Source organism: Argentina silus (genome assembly GCF_951799395.1).
Source record: "Argentina silus genome assembly, chromosome: 10".
Lineage (NCBI taxonomy): Eukaryota > Metazoa > Chordata > Actinopteri > Argentiniformes > Argentinidae > Argentina > Argentina silus.
The window spans coordinates 23087549-23100214 of NC_139664.1; the positions used below are offsets into that span (position 1 = coordinate 23087549).

General features: G+C 40.0%; 1 protein-coding gene across 3 annotated transcripts in view; it reads left to right on the forward strand.

Moving 5' to 3' along the window:
* The first annotated feature begins 202 nt into the window (after positions 1 to 202).
* col6a4a (collagen, type VI, alpha 4a) overlaps positions 203 to 12666 on the forward strand; it is a 58583-nt gene continuing 46119 nt past the window's right edge. For all 3 annotated transcript variants that reach the window (XM_083678862.1, XM_083678863.1, XM_083678864.1), the window contains exon 1: positions 203 to 316. The gene's annotated coding sequence lies outside the window, so the exon portion shown is untranslated. The remainder of the gene's footprint in view (positions 317 to 12666) is intronic.

Genomic DNA, 12666 nt, shown 5'->3' on the forward strand with positions numbered 1-12666 from the left:
TAAACATACTGTACCTGTCAAGGTTTGTCATGCCTGACTTTCAATAAAAAACAAATAACTTGCCCCGCTGAGCGCCGAGTCGCTACAAACACTACTGGGAATATGGAGGTTTGGGAGTGAATTATACTTTATTGGTTGTTCCTTTATTGTTCCTGTAGACTAGTACGATAAGTAGCCTCAAGCTATGCAACGAATCGGGCGGGGTATGGAGGAGTGGCTGCGCCAATTCCTGACAAACAAGATTGTTTCAGACGACAGGCTCGTAGAAGCGTATGGGATTCCTGCCTGTACGCACCGATAACGGACAAGTCACACTGTAAGTTCACACTGTTTATTATTCCCGTTTCTGCTCAGCATGAAAAACATTGTTTTTATTCATGCTGTGATCGGTTTAACCATTAATGCAACGAACGAAAGGTCTCATAGAGTTATCTCTATGTTTGATAAATTGGCTATTTTGACTAATGGCGAAAAACTAATGAGATAAGGACAATTCTTGTTAACTCTATATTCCATTAAGAGGACGCAAGTCTAAGTGCAAGATAGGGAGCGCGGGGTATGTTGTCACACTTTTCACGCTGTTTAACATTTACTGGGCACAATACGTCACAATGGTATAAATGTCATACCAAATGAATGAAGGAAGTCTTTGACACATATTTTGTATTCATTACATCTTCATATTTTATTTCAGTATGGAGTTGTAGACCGTTAAATAGAAAGTGTGCACCTGTGACAATCTGCCCCTTCAAGGGTAAATTGTCACACTACTTCGGGTAAGTTGTCACATTGGATTAGCAACAAATAAGAAATAAAATAACTAATTAATTGTGAATACCAAATTTAACTTCATTAAAGAACATTAAAGAAATAAAAACAATCATGCCTTTCAATCAAAACAATAATGCAGGCAGAGCACATTAATTAAGTGGCACGACCACTTTACTTTGAACTTTGAAATCAAACGTTCTCTGGCGTGCACATAGATCCACGGTAATTGTTGGAATTGGAATGGAATGGAATGTTGCAAATAACTTGCTTAAATGTTTAAAGTCTTAACAAAACAGACGTGGTGTTTAAACACACTAATGCACTAATGCACAGTTTTGTAACAGCCTATACGACATACAACGTATCTGACTAATCAGACTTATCTTCAGAGTCACAGGTCTGGCACACATTCATTGACTGGCCTGTGATGAAAGCATTTGTTGCATCTCACACACTTCACCCAAGTCCCCTTTGGAAGGCTGTTTGAAAATGGCTCCACACAGATGAGGCAGAAGCAACGGAAGATCACAGAAGTTGACACGGGGGAATATAAAATATGGAGGTATACTATTCCCTGTGGCCAGTGTGATGAGGGTTCCCTGTAGCATATCTCTGACTGCTACATTGTCGAAGAAAGCATTAACATTTTCTCTGTTGAAGCTATTTGCCCTGGCAAGGCTAGTTGCCTCTGGCTCTTGGGTGCCGCTTTAAGAAGCCTGTAAACCACTCCGAGCTGGCCTTCTTTTTCTGGCCACATTGGTGGAACTTCAGCTGGTGTGCCACAGCAAACTGGTAGGCAAGTCTTCTGACCTCACTTGGCGACAGACCAAAATAAATGTCAGCTGACCTAGTAATATACTGAACAAATCAGGTGAAAAAACCTGCCGTGGCTTTGTAGAGCCAACCACTATTGTTGGCATGGCTGTCTGACTTATAACTTCTTCTCTGGTTACCTTTTGACAATACCGAGTCAGAGTATGGTAATTTATGTCAAAATCCTTCGCTGTACTTCTGATTAATTTGTTCCACAACTTCACCTGCCTCACTACTTTTAACATTATGTCAGGTGGTGTGCTGCCATTCTCTGTCTTTCTTTCATAATTTCTAACCATCTTTCTTCCTTCCTTCCTTCCTTCCTTCCTTCCTTCCTTCCTTCCTTCCTTCCTGCCTTTCTTCCTTCTTTCCTTCCCCTCTTTCTTTCTTTCTTTCTTTCCTTCCTTCCTTCTTTCCTTTCTTCTTTCCTTCAAAAACACATTTCCTCATTGCAATTACATATTCAGTACAGGCTTATTACGCCCACCTCCCTGTCTACTATCCTTGTTGCCACGTGTAATTCATAACACCACACTAAATTCATGACACTGTATGAAGTAGTGTGTGTGAATGCGGATATACTGTCGCAGATAGTAGGCATGTAGTGTGTTAGTAGACAGACACACACACACACACACACACACACACACACACACACACGCCAGAGTCTTGTGTAGTCCAGGGATATGTCTGCTGCTCTAAACTATACATATATATAATAATCCATTTACAGTAACATTTAATACTATTCTCAGAGCTGATTACACAATATCACAATGTTTTTTGAGCATGTTCTATGTGGCTATTTATACTGGGGCAAGTTGTCACATGTGAAGACTTGCCCCAAAGTCATTGAGACAACTTGCCCAAAACTGACATGGATGCTATTGTTGGCCAAATCTCTAAAGGTTAGCTCAACATAGGACTGCAGCTAAAGTATCAAACGACACGTTATTGTCTTTTATTATTATTGTCTAAATTATAATTTTGAACATTCATACCTAACAAAGTTTTATTGCATAAAATGTAAAGTGCCATTTTTGTTACTTTTGAAGGGGAAAAATAAGAAACTTGTGCTCACCTCAGATTAGAGTGACCTTGACCACATGTGAACAGGAAGTTGACCATAGAACATGTAGTCACACAAAGTAGCTATTTCATTTTTGAGAAGTGTTGGAGGTATTGACAACTTACCCGTGTGACAACTTACCTCGCTCTCCCAACATAATTTTTCTTCCAATCGGCAGTCGGCCAATAGGTGTTTTAATGTCAAATACATTAGACAACTTGCATGTCAAGTAACTGCTGGAACATGGATTTTCACTTGATATGAATTCCTACATTTCTCAAGTTAGGGCTACAGAATTGACCCCTGACATAGATATTGTGTTTGGGTGTATTGGAATAGGCCTATTGTTTAACAACCCATTCAATTCATAGTACCTGTATATGCCTTTGGCCTCAAGTGGTAAAAAGTGAGTGTTTCAGTGCCTATTTCTACTTCTGTTTTGGATCACTGCTGACAGGGGTGTGTGAACATTCTCGATAAGACCCAGAACCTTATAAAATGGCTTATCATTTCTTAAGGTCAATATAGAAGGCAACAGTTCAACAGAGCCTCCTATAGCTGACTCCTCTGAGGATGGTGTACCGGCAGAGTTAACCCAAACATTCAACTCTCATTAAGAAATATTTAAAAACTAGTCTACAACTTTAACAGTACATTGATACATGTATTGGATGGTGAACACACAACTGTTACCTCTTGGTATGTGTGTGTGTGTGTGTGTGTGTGTGTGTGTGTGTGTGTGTGTAAATACATATTGTATGATGTATTGTGTTTGTATTTTTCCCAATAACACCAAATATGATTGGAATATTTACCACATAAATCCACATATTATAGGCTATTGGTCTAAAACAGGAATTGTTTCTCTCTTCCTTACAGTGACATGCTTGAATGAATAGCTGAGTGATTCTATTCACACCAACATTTTGCAGATGTTTTTCAATGTTCAGGGGGTGTTCCCAAATATAGTTTTGAAATATGATGGAGCATCATGCCAGCTATTGTAGAATTTCAGACATTCTGCAGATCATGTTACATTTTCATCACATTATGTGTTATTTACAATTCTACAAACACTGAGATTAGCCGAGAGGCATTCTAAGCTGTGCTTTATTTCCTGATAAAGTGACAGCTACTATGACGTGTTTTACCTGTTTACCATACCTTGCTTGTTTGTTTGTTTGAGAAATGTTCACTGACCTTAGCTTGCTCATTTTACCTGTTTACCATACGTTGCAGTAATATCCCTGCGTACAACATACAAATATTGAATCATAGAAATTGAGAAGTAGCCTACGACTTGACCCTGTTATGATATCCATATGCCCGCAGCATTGGATGCAATTAACGTGGGTATTTGAAACAACGTAACAAACAAAGCTGCCATTGTTTTCTTGTTATAATTATCATTTTTGTTGTGTAATCGTTGTATATAAGGCACTCGAGGCTGTGCTATCCACTGGATTACCCTGTTTTGTTTTTTTCATTAATCAATGGTCTACATATTCACAGAACATTTTGTGTTAAAACAATCCCTGAGTCAAGATATTTCTCTTTGGTCAGTCCTGATGTTCCAAATTGCCCATTTGAGTAAATTCCTACGACTCCCAATATCCCCTCTCCCTCCCATGCGAGGTCCTTCTGTTGAACAGCGCTAGAGCTAGCGTGTGCTGCCCTCTAGGAATCACTGGCATAGTAGAGCAGGGTCTGAGGTTCGAAATTAGGGTTGATTTCGGCAACAATGAAACTGTGGCACTGACAACTTTCTGGATTTATATCAGTGTTCGATTCCCTGAATTATGGACTGAGAGGCAGCACTACTCAAGTTCATGACATGGAGGAAGCCTGTTAACTCTGGATAATTCTGAATATGTAAAGCTGGCTTCATAGTATACCCCCCTGCATCTCAACTTTGTAGATTTGAAGATACAACACAGATATAGCATAAATTAATAGCCAGGGCATCAAAAACTCAAAACAACCTGCTCCAATATACAGTAATGTCACTGGTTGCAGCAGCCACTGCACAATCTAGTTCAGCTATACAGGACATATCAGGGACAATTTATTGTAAAAAGTAAATATTTTAAACCTGTGTTCAAGAGCAGAGGCTTTTGTCCTGGATGACTTTCAAGCAAATGCTTCTGAACTTCCCACACAATAGTGAACATGCATAAATATGGCAACCTCCACACATTTTAATATTGTTCATGCTAGTACTTACTGTTTTATTTACAGTTTAATGCCCACTGATATGTCAGCTATGTCTCATTTTCTAGGATGTATTTAGGCAGATTCCTGTAACAAAATGATATTCTAAATGTTTCCAATAAAGTTGAGATATTTCCCTCCTTTTGCAACCCACACACTTATATTATTCTGATCTCAAATGACATGTAATCTAAAATCAAACTTAAAAAATCAAACCTAAAGTAGAATAGCACAGAGTGAGGTCTTTCTGAGTTCTTTTTTTAAATATGTTTTTCGGGCATTTCTGCTTTACTGGGACAGAGACAGTAGAGATCAACAGGAAGAATGGCAGAGAGAGGAGGGATGACATGCAAGATAGGTTGAGGGTCGGGAATCAAACCAGGAACCTTGCGGTTACGTGGTAAGCGCATTAGTGTGCTATGCCACTAAGTGCCCCGTGAGTTCTGTTTTTGACTTAGATGAGAAGCCCAGTGTCCAAATTGTATTAAATAGCTTGTGTCTTAAAGCAAGTAAGGTATTTTAGACACTGGATGTAAACTCAAGACGTGATGTTGAGACTTCTGACATAACTACAGCAGATCACAGCCGAAATATAAACAAAGCAGAAACAGCTGATGGGTTGCATCCGTATACACAGCCTGGACCACACACACATTCAAATGTGCACACACACACTCTCTTGTATGCACACAGACACACACACAGACACACACACACACACACACACACACAAACACACACACACACACACACACACACACAGACACACATGCAGATACACACACACTCACGCAACGCATGCACATACACAAACACACAAAGACATAGACCATCCATCACCAGGTCATCACCAGCATAACTTTCAGGAGTCATCTAGAGTATCTTTGTGGTTTCCTGTTTATATATCATTTCAGGGGAAAGTGTTTATTTATTTCCATGTTCGGGAAATGCCAAAATTGCTTTTGGTTTGTCTCGCAGTTTTCCAACACCAAACAAAGCACAAAGCAATGTGATATACAAATATATATACACTCTTGGTGTTAACAGTATTTCCTCTTATATGATCTTACATCATCATTTGTGTGTCAGTGTTCTGAAACGGTGGATCAGGACCTATAAATTGGTGATGGCTAGTTGTGGTAAATGGCAGGATTGTGATTTTCAGAAGACTATCAAAAGACTTTAGGCACAGATCCATTGAGAACCACTGGCCTAAATCTCTGCATACCTTGTATCCCCCTATCACCCAAACCCATGCCCTACCCTTGCCTTCCACCTATACCTGTCTTGTATCAGTCTGCATCACGATGCCCATGGATATCCAGCCCTCATATGTTGCGGAATTCAATTTCTATGTGATACACAAGCCAGAGCCAATCAGGGAGCCAGTGGCCTTTGACTAGACTAGAGTATAGTATCACTAAGTCAGACTCTGACAGCACACCCATCGCTAAGTGTGACTGGGAGGCAGTTGCATCTGATGAGTTTCACACGGACCACAGATTATACAGAGTAATAGAAAGGGGTTAAGAAGGTGGAGGCGTGTCTACCAGATGTTTCTTTCTAATAGAAAATTTAATGGACAAAATGCTGGCCTCAAAAACTAGTTCAGCTAACTCCATGTTTTCATGTGTGCATGTTGTGTTGTAAACATCATAGACGGCAGGGCAGAACAGGAGGGGCATCGCAAGCTAAAATCTTTAGGGAGGTGGAGACTTCCTTCCCCACTTTTTACTTCCTTCGCTCCCAGAATGTTAATTGAGGGATGAGATTCTGGGTTCTGAGATGAGCTAGAGTATATTGTGCTGCTGTCATGGACCAGGTCTCTCTTGAAAAATGCTTAAATAAATAAATAATAAGCTTTAAAGTGTGACATTAACTGTAATCCAAACTGCCTTTCAGACCAAGTGCTGCTATCAAACATTTCACAACAGCTGCACTAGTAAGTGACCAGAATAAATAATTTGTTAGATGAGCTGGACAAGCTGACCCATATTCTTGCCAAATCAGAGAAATGTGTAAAAAGCTTTGAAGCCCCTTGGCAAACAATAGTGAGTTCCAATCAGTGCGACTCATCAAATGGTTCAGGCATGGATGAAATTACAAAGATTCACATACATGCAGTATGCTAATTCGAATCAGGGGTCAGGGGAAGAGTGTGTCTGGATTGTCAAAGGAGATAAAGGAAGCTTTTGGGAAACTCACCCATTCTGGTGACAATCATTACTTTAAATTGGAATAATGATGAGGTAAGGGGGCTTTGTTAGATTAGACTCAACCATTGATATAATACAAATATCAGGGACTATTCATTGTAAAAAAAATAATTTTAAAAAGTCTCATCCTGGATGAAATGCTTCCGAACTTCCTACAGAGGTCATTCAGAGGTCGTAACATGTATTTAAGAGAACATATTTAGGTATTGAAGAAATGGCAATGTAACCATTACTTACTCCTACACGTCTGTTTTTTTTTCAAAATGAAAAATAAGCCAAGCAAATCTGTAAAATCTAAATGTCTTTGTTTACATTGCATACAGCTTGAACATCTGTGTCTAAAACACAGCTGGCACCAGCTATGAATCAAAAGTGATAAGAGATAAATATTAACATTTTCTATTTAAACAAGCTGCACTTACTGTACAGCTGTGATTTCACATTGGTCGTCGGACTTCTTAGGGTGTTTGTCTGCAGAGCAAACAGCAGATAGCTGGGGTGAAGAGTTACAAACACCTCACATTCACCTCAGCGTGCTTGATAGGGTGCATACTGTATAATGTATCTATAATGTAGAAAAATGTGTCTGTTTTTTTATTAGCATGAAAAAGAAAAGGATAAAAATAGTAAACCATCCCCCTTCAATCAACCTGTCTTAGAGAAAACTTTAAAGGGACATTTTACTCTAAAGCTAGATTTTAGTATATTTCTTGTCAGTCTACCATTCATATTGCCAATGAGGACGGCTATGAGGATCCACAAAATAATGATATGCAGACCATATGAGTGGTGGACAGACAAGAAATATACTAGAGGGTGTTTTTTTGAGTAAGATGTCCCTTTAAAGCACTCCACAGTTTCTCAGATCCTTTGTGTATAATGGTTGCAGTCAATCTGGGAGCACAGTTTATGTTTACCAGATGATTGCCATGCAAAACAATGGGGTCCCACTCTTAGACTTCACTTAATCTATGGCAGTGGACTGGAAAGGAACTGCTTTTACACTGACTAAATAAACAGTTAGAGCAGAGCATGGTATGTCCTATATAAATAGATTTCAGTGAACAAATGATATGCCGTCTGGCCTTTCAATCACTAGCGCTGATCTTGTTTTAAATGGCTATTTGATTACGACCAGCTGCATCCAATTTGGATGGACCCCCATTTCCTTAAGGGTTCAACTTATGGTTGCCTCAACAAGCTTTGGTATGACACATGCACACGCATGCAGGCACAGACACACAGACACACACATGCACACACGCACACAGACACACATACTCTGGTTAACATCAGGTTTAATCACTGCTGTAATAATATTTGGGGCAGTCCAAGGGAATTGATTACAGTTTCGCTCTCTGACTGAAAAACTGTACAGTTTGTTTGAGCCATTTCTCAAGCCCCCTCTCTGCAGTAAGTGTCCTTGTGCTGCGAATACGGAAAGAGAGTTGTATTTGAAATTTACCAACAGTACCAAGCATTTGTAATAATGTGTGTTAACACCAAAACAATGTACTCTGCTGAGAAACTTACTGTACTACTTGCGCACCAAAATCAATCATGATTGGCCTGAAGCAGCTGAACTTGAGGTCTCATGCAAGTTAGTTCAAGCATGGACCTCAAATACATAATATATGAGACCCAATAACCCCATACTCGTGTGGAAAATTGCTGGTGACACAAAATCATAATTAATTTAGCACCATTGAGTACAGTATCATCTGTACCAGTGAACGTTGCCAGTGAACGTTTCAGATTTTGGTGCCTTGGTGGTAGGTTTTGTCTAAGATGGTGGATAGTCGATTCATATTTCGATTGTGGAAACTTCTCTAAGATCATCATGATGGTGAAGGGAGAGACACCAATTCTGGCCCCCTTCTTGAGATCCCTTCCCCCGATGGGCCAAATGGCTCTCACTTTGATGTTGATTGGCTCGAGGAATGTTTGGGTCATGTGACTGTAAACTGATAAGATGATGTCTGATTGGTTCTCCCTTACAAACAGCTCTTGATTTGAATACTTATGGTTGGAAGATAAAACAGAATGTTGTGGAACATATCTTTCTCTTTGTTTTCTGGTCTGTGGTCCCAGCTGTTCTCTCTGAGTGCAGTATACAGGCCATGTTGCTCTGTTCTCTCCCTGTCTCTCTCCCTCTCTCCCTCTCCCTCTACCTGTCATTTACCATGAGGTAAATGTCTCTATGATGTATTTGCCTTGTCATCCTTGTATAAGTTTACAGTATTATTATAAGCCTCATTTGATTTATTCTCACTTCACCTTTCTTGCTCTACTCAAGCCTAACTCAACAACTCTCTGCACAAAGTGATTATTAATATTAAGACACACTTTTTTATGAACAATACATAGCCACATTTCCTTGCTAATCCTTCATATTGTAACTGCCAACCTATAAGGCCCTACAATGGTATTGCAATCGATGATGAATTGAAAGAAAGACACATTAAAATGTCTGCCCATGGACAGGATGTGGAGAGAGAGAGCACACACACATACTGCAGAGCAGGAAATCAAAAGAAATGGCACTGTTTGTAATAAGTGGTCACAGATGTCTTTAAAGGTCCACATGTTGCTATTTGTTGCTTCATTATGGCTAAAGGCATTAAAATGCATCTTCATGGGAGTCTCCACTGAATATGCGATTAAATCCAGGATTTGGCAAAATCTGTGTCCCCATGGCTCAGACCCCTTTAATTGGTGGTCCAAAAATGATGGTGACCCTAATTAGCCTACATACAGTAAATATTTTGTTTTACTTTTATTTATTTATTTACATTTATGGCATTTAGCAGACGCCTTACAACAAATACATTTGTTTAAGTAAGTGAATCATCTATCCATCAGTCATCATAACATCATAAGAAAAAGTAATCAATGCTTGGACCAGGGGCCATTGGCAGTCACAATGGTAGAAATGTTTTTGTTTTTTTTGACAGGAGAGACATTTTGTGACATTCAAAAAGCCTATTTGAATGTCTAAGTTATTGACATCCAGTTTGCCAGACAGGGCATACAGATAAGCTGTGTGCCAACAGAGCACAGTCAGGGACACAGTGCAATATCACATAGAATGAGGACTGATTCTGAGTGAAAAAAACAAGCAAATTACTTTTGACTAGGACAATCTGAATGAATGACTTGACTAGGAACATCTGAATGATAAATGATGTGATGATAAATCGGTAACGATCTAGGAACAAAATCACAGGAGGAAGACTGTTTGGTGAAGAGCGCTGTTTTGGTCCAAACAAAGTGCTTTCTAAAATGTGTTTGTCTAGGTTGTGGACCTTGTTTGTGCATGAAAGTTGTGTTTGTTTGCAAGGATATCCGCGTAGATGCCGCTTTTAGGAAACGCTGCATATTTACATTTTAAAATGTTCAGTGTGGCAAAGGAGGGCAGCAAAGCACAAACCTGCATGCTTCACCATCACCTGACATCCATAGAAATGAGAGGCCTTGGTTGTGTCCGAAAAGTCATACTGCTACTGTTTACTAAAAGTATCTACTACTAACCATACTACATACTACTTAGAGCTTACTGTTTAGTAAAATGTATGCAGTAAGCGATACATTTCAACATACCACACCTTATTCATACTAAAGGCTCTATTTTCGGCTGGGCGGAAAGCAATGGTATTGTAAAACGCAAGTGTGTTGGCAGTTTCAGCGTGTAAAGCGTGATTGGCAAATTACCAGTCTCACATCACTCGCTTGCACTGAGGTGGGAGGGTTGGCGTTATTTGAGGTGTGTCTTTAAAAACAAGCGACAAAGTGCCAATTTCAGGCAGCGCAAGCGGGGACATTTAAGACCCACCAAAACCACCTCTTAGCGCAAACACTGCTGTTTATGGCAGCAATTTTAACAGGCTTGGCACATCAAATTATGTACATTTGAAAAGTAGCTACACTACCGCTGGCACATATGCTGATCGATATCACATGAAACTTGCAGTGCAGACTAGTGTGACACTAGTGTAACCTTTTACCTTACTGTAACCTTTTACCTTCTTGTCAGCAAACAGAAGCTGATTTCGACAGTAAGAGATGAACTTGCTAGTCTAAAACATCATCAAATCCCCTCGATAGTTCACGCCAATGTCAGGTCCCTTAGAAATAAATTGGATGAACTTCACGCCAGTGTGGAATTCCAATGGGCATACAGGGATGCTAGCATTATCTGCTGAACAGAGAAGTGGTTGGATGACACTATTGCAGACTCTGAACTTTATCTGGAGATGTTCGGTGCCCAATATCAACTAGATAGACAAATACATTTAATAGACAAATTAAGGTTGCAAAAACAGAATACAAAGAGAAAGTTGAACATCTGTTTCAAGGGGGGAACATGAGAGACGCTTGGAAAGGAATACAGATCCTCTCAGGTATAGCAACTAAGCAGAATGACACTGATCCTGAGTCTCAGGAACATTGTAGTCAGTTTGCTGATACTCTTAACATCTTTACAGCAGATTTGATCAACATGATTTTAAAGCAGAAAAGGATGAAATAACATCAGTAGTATAGGCAGTAACTGAGGAGAGCAGCAATATTGTGCTACAGGATGTTAGGATACTAAAAAGGATGAAACTAAATAAAGCCATTGGTCCAGACAACATGAGCAATCATGCACTGCAATCCTGTCACAATCAACTGGCACAGGTCTTCTGTGGTTTATTCAATCGCTCACTCAAGTCATCTATCATCTCCCCTGTGCCAAAGAAGACCAACTTTTGCCCTGTGGCATTGACACCCGTCATTATGAATGTTTTGTTGCACCTGGTGCTTTCCCAGATCCAGAGTGTACAGAGCATAGCAGAGCCACTGCACTTCGCCTATCAACAAAACAGAGGAGTCCATGATGCTCTAGTGTCACTGCTTCACCTTGCCCAGTTCCATCTGGAAACACCAAAGTCATACACCAGACAGGTGTTGATTTCTCAAGCGCGTTTAACACCAACTGCATTTGATGGCCTGGAAAGTGCTGACCATCCTCAATCCTCATATCAGGTCCTTCCTGACAGATAGACCTTAGTGAGTTTGATACAAAGGCCAATGCAGTACTACCAAGACCCTCTCCACTGGCTCATCACAAGGCTCAGTGGTCTCTGCTGTGTTGTTCACACTCTCCACAGATGACTGCCGGAGCAACTGTCCTGAGACTACCTTCTAGTACTTAAATAACACAGTGTCTCTGAGCTCCAGTCTACTGTCAACCAGTTCCAACAATGGTGTGAGGCAGATTTCCTGGACGTCATCGACTTCAGATGAGCTTCAGATGAGTATGTTTGTAGTTGAAGAGTTGTTCCCACTTCAAAAGCACTCAAATGCATTAATGTCAGAGTTTTGACTTCACCAAGTGGGAGCTAAGAGGTCCAGAGAACCAAATGAACATACCATATTTTTAAAACGGCCCTTGAGTGATAGCACCATGTTATAGTGCTTAGATCAACGATTGCATTTGGGTTGTTCAAATAGAACCCAAAGGGTATTTTGACACTTGGTCCCTCAGAGTGGTTCACCCAAATGTTCCGGTTATTTTCACATATAGTCCTCTTTAAATGAACTGAA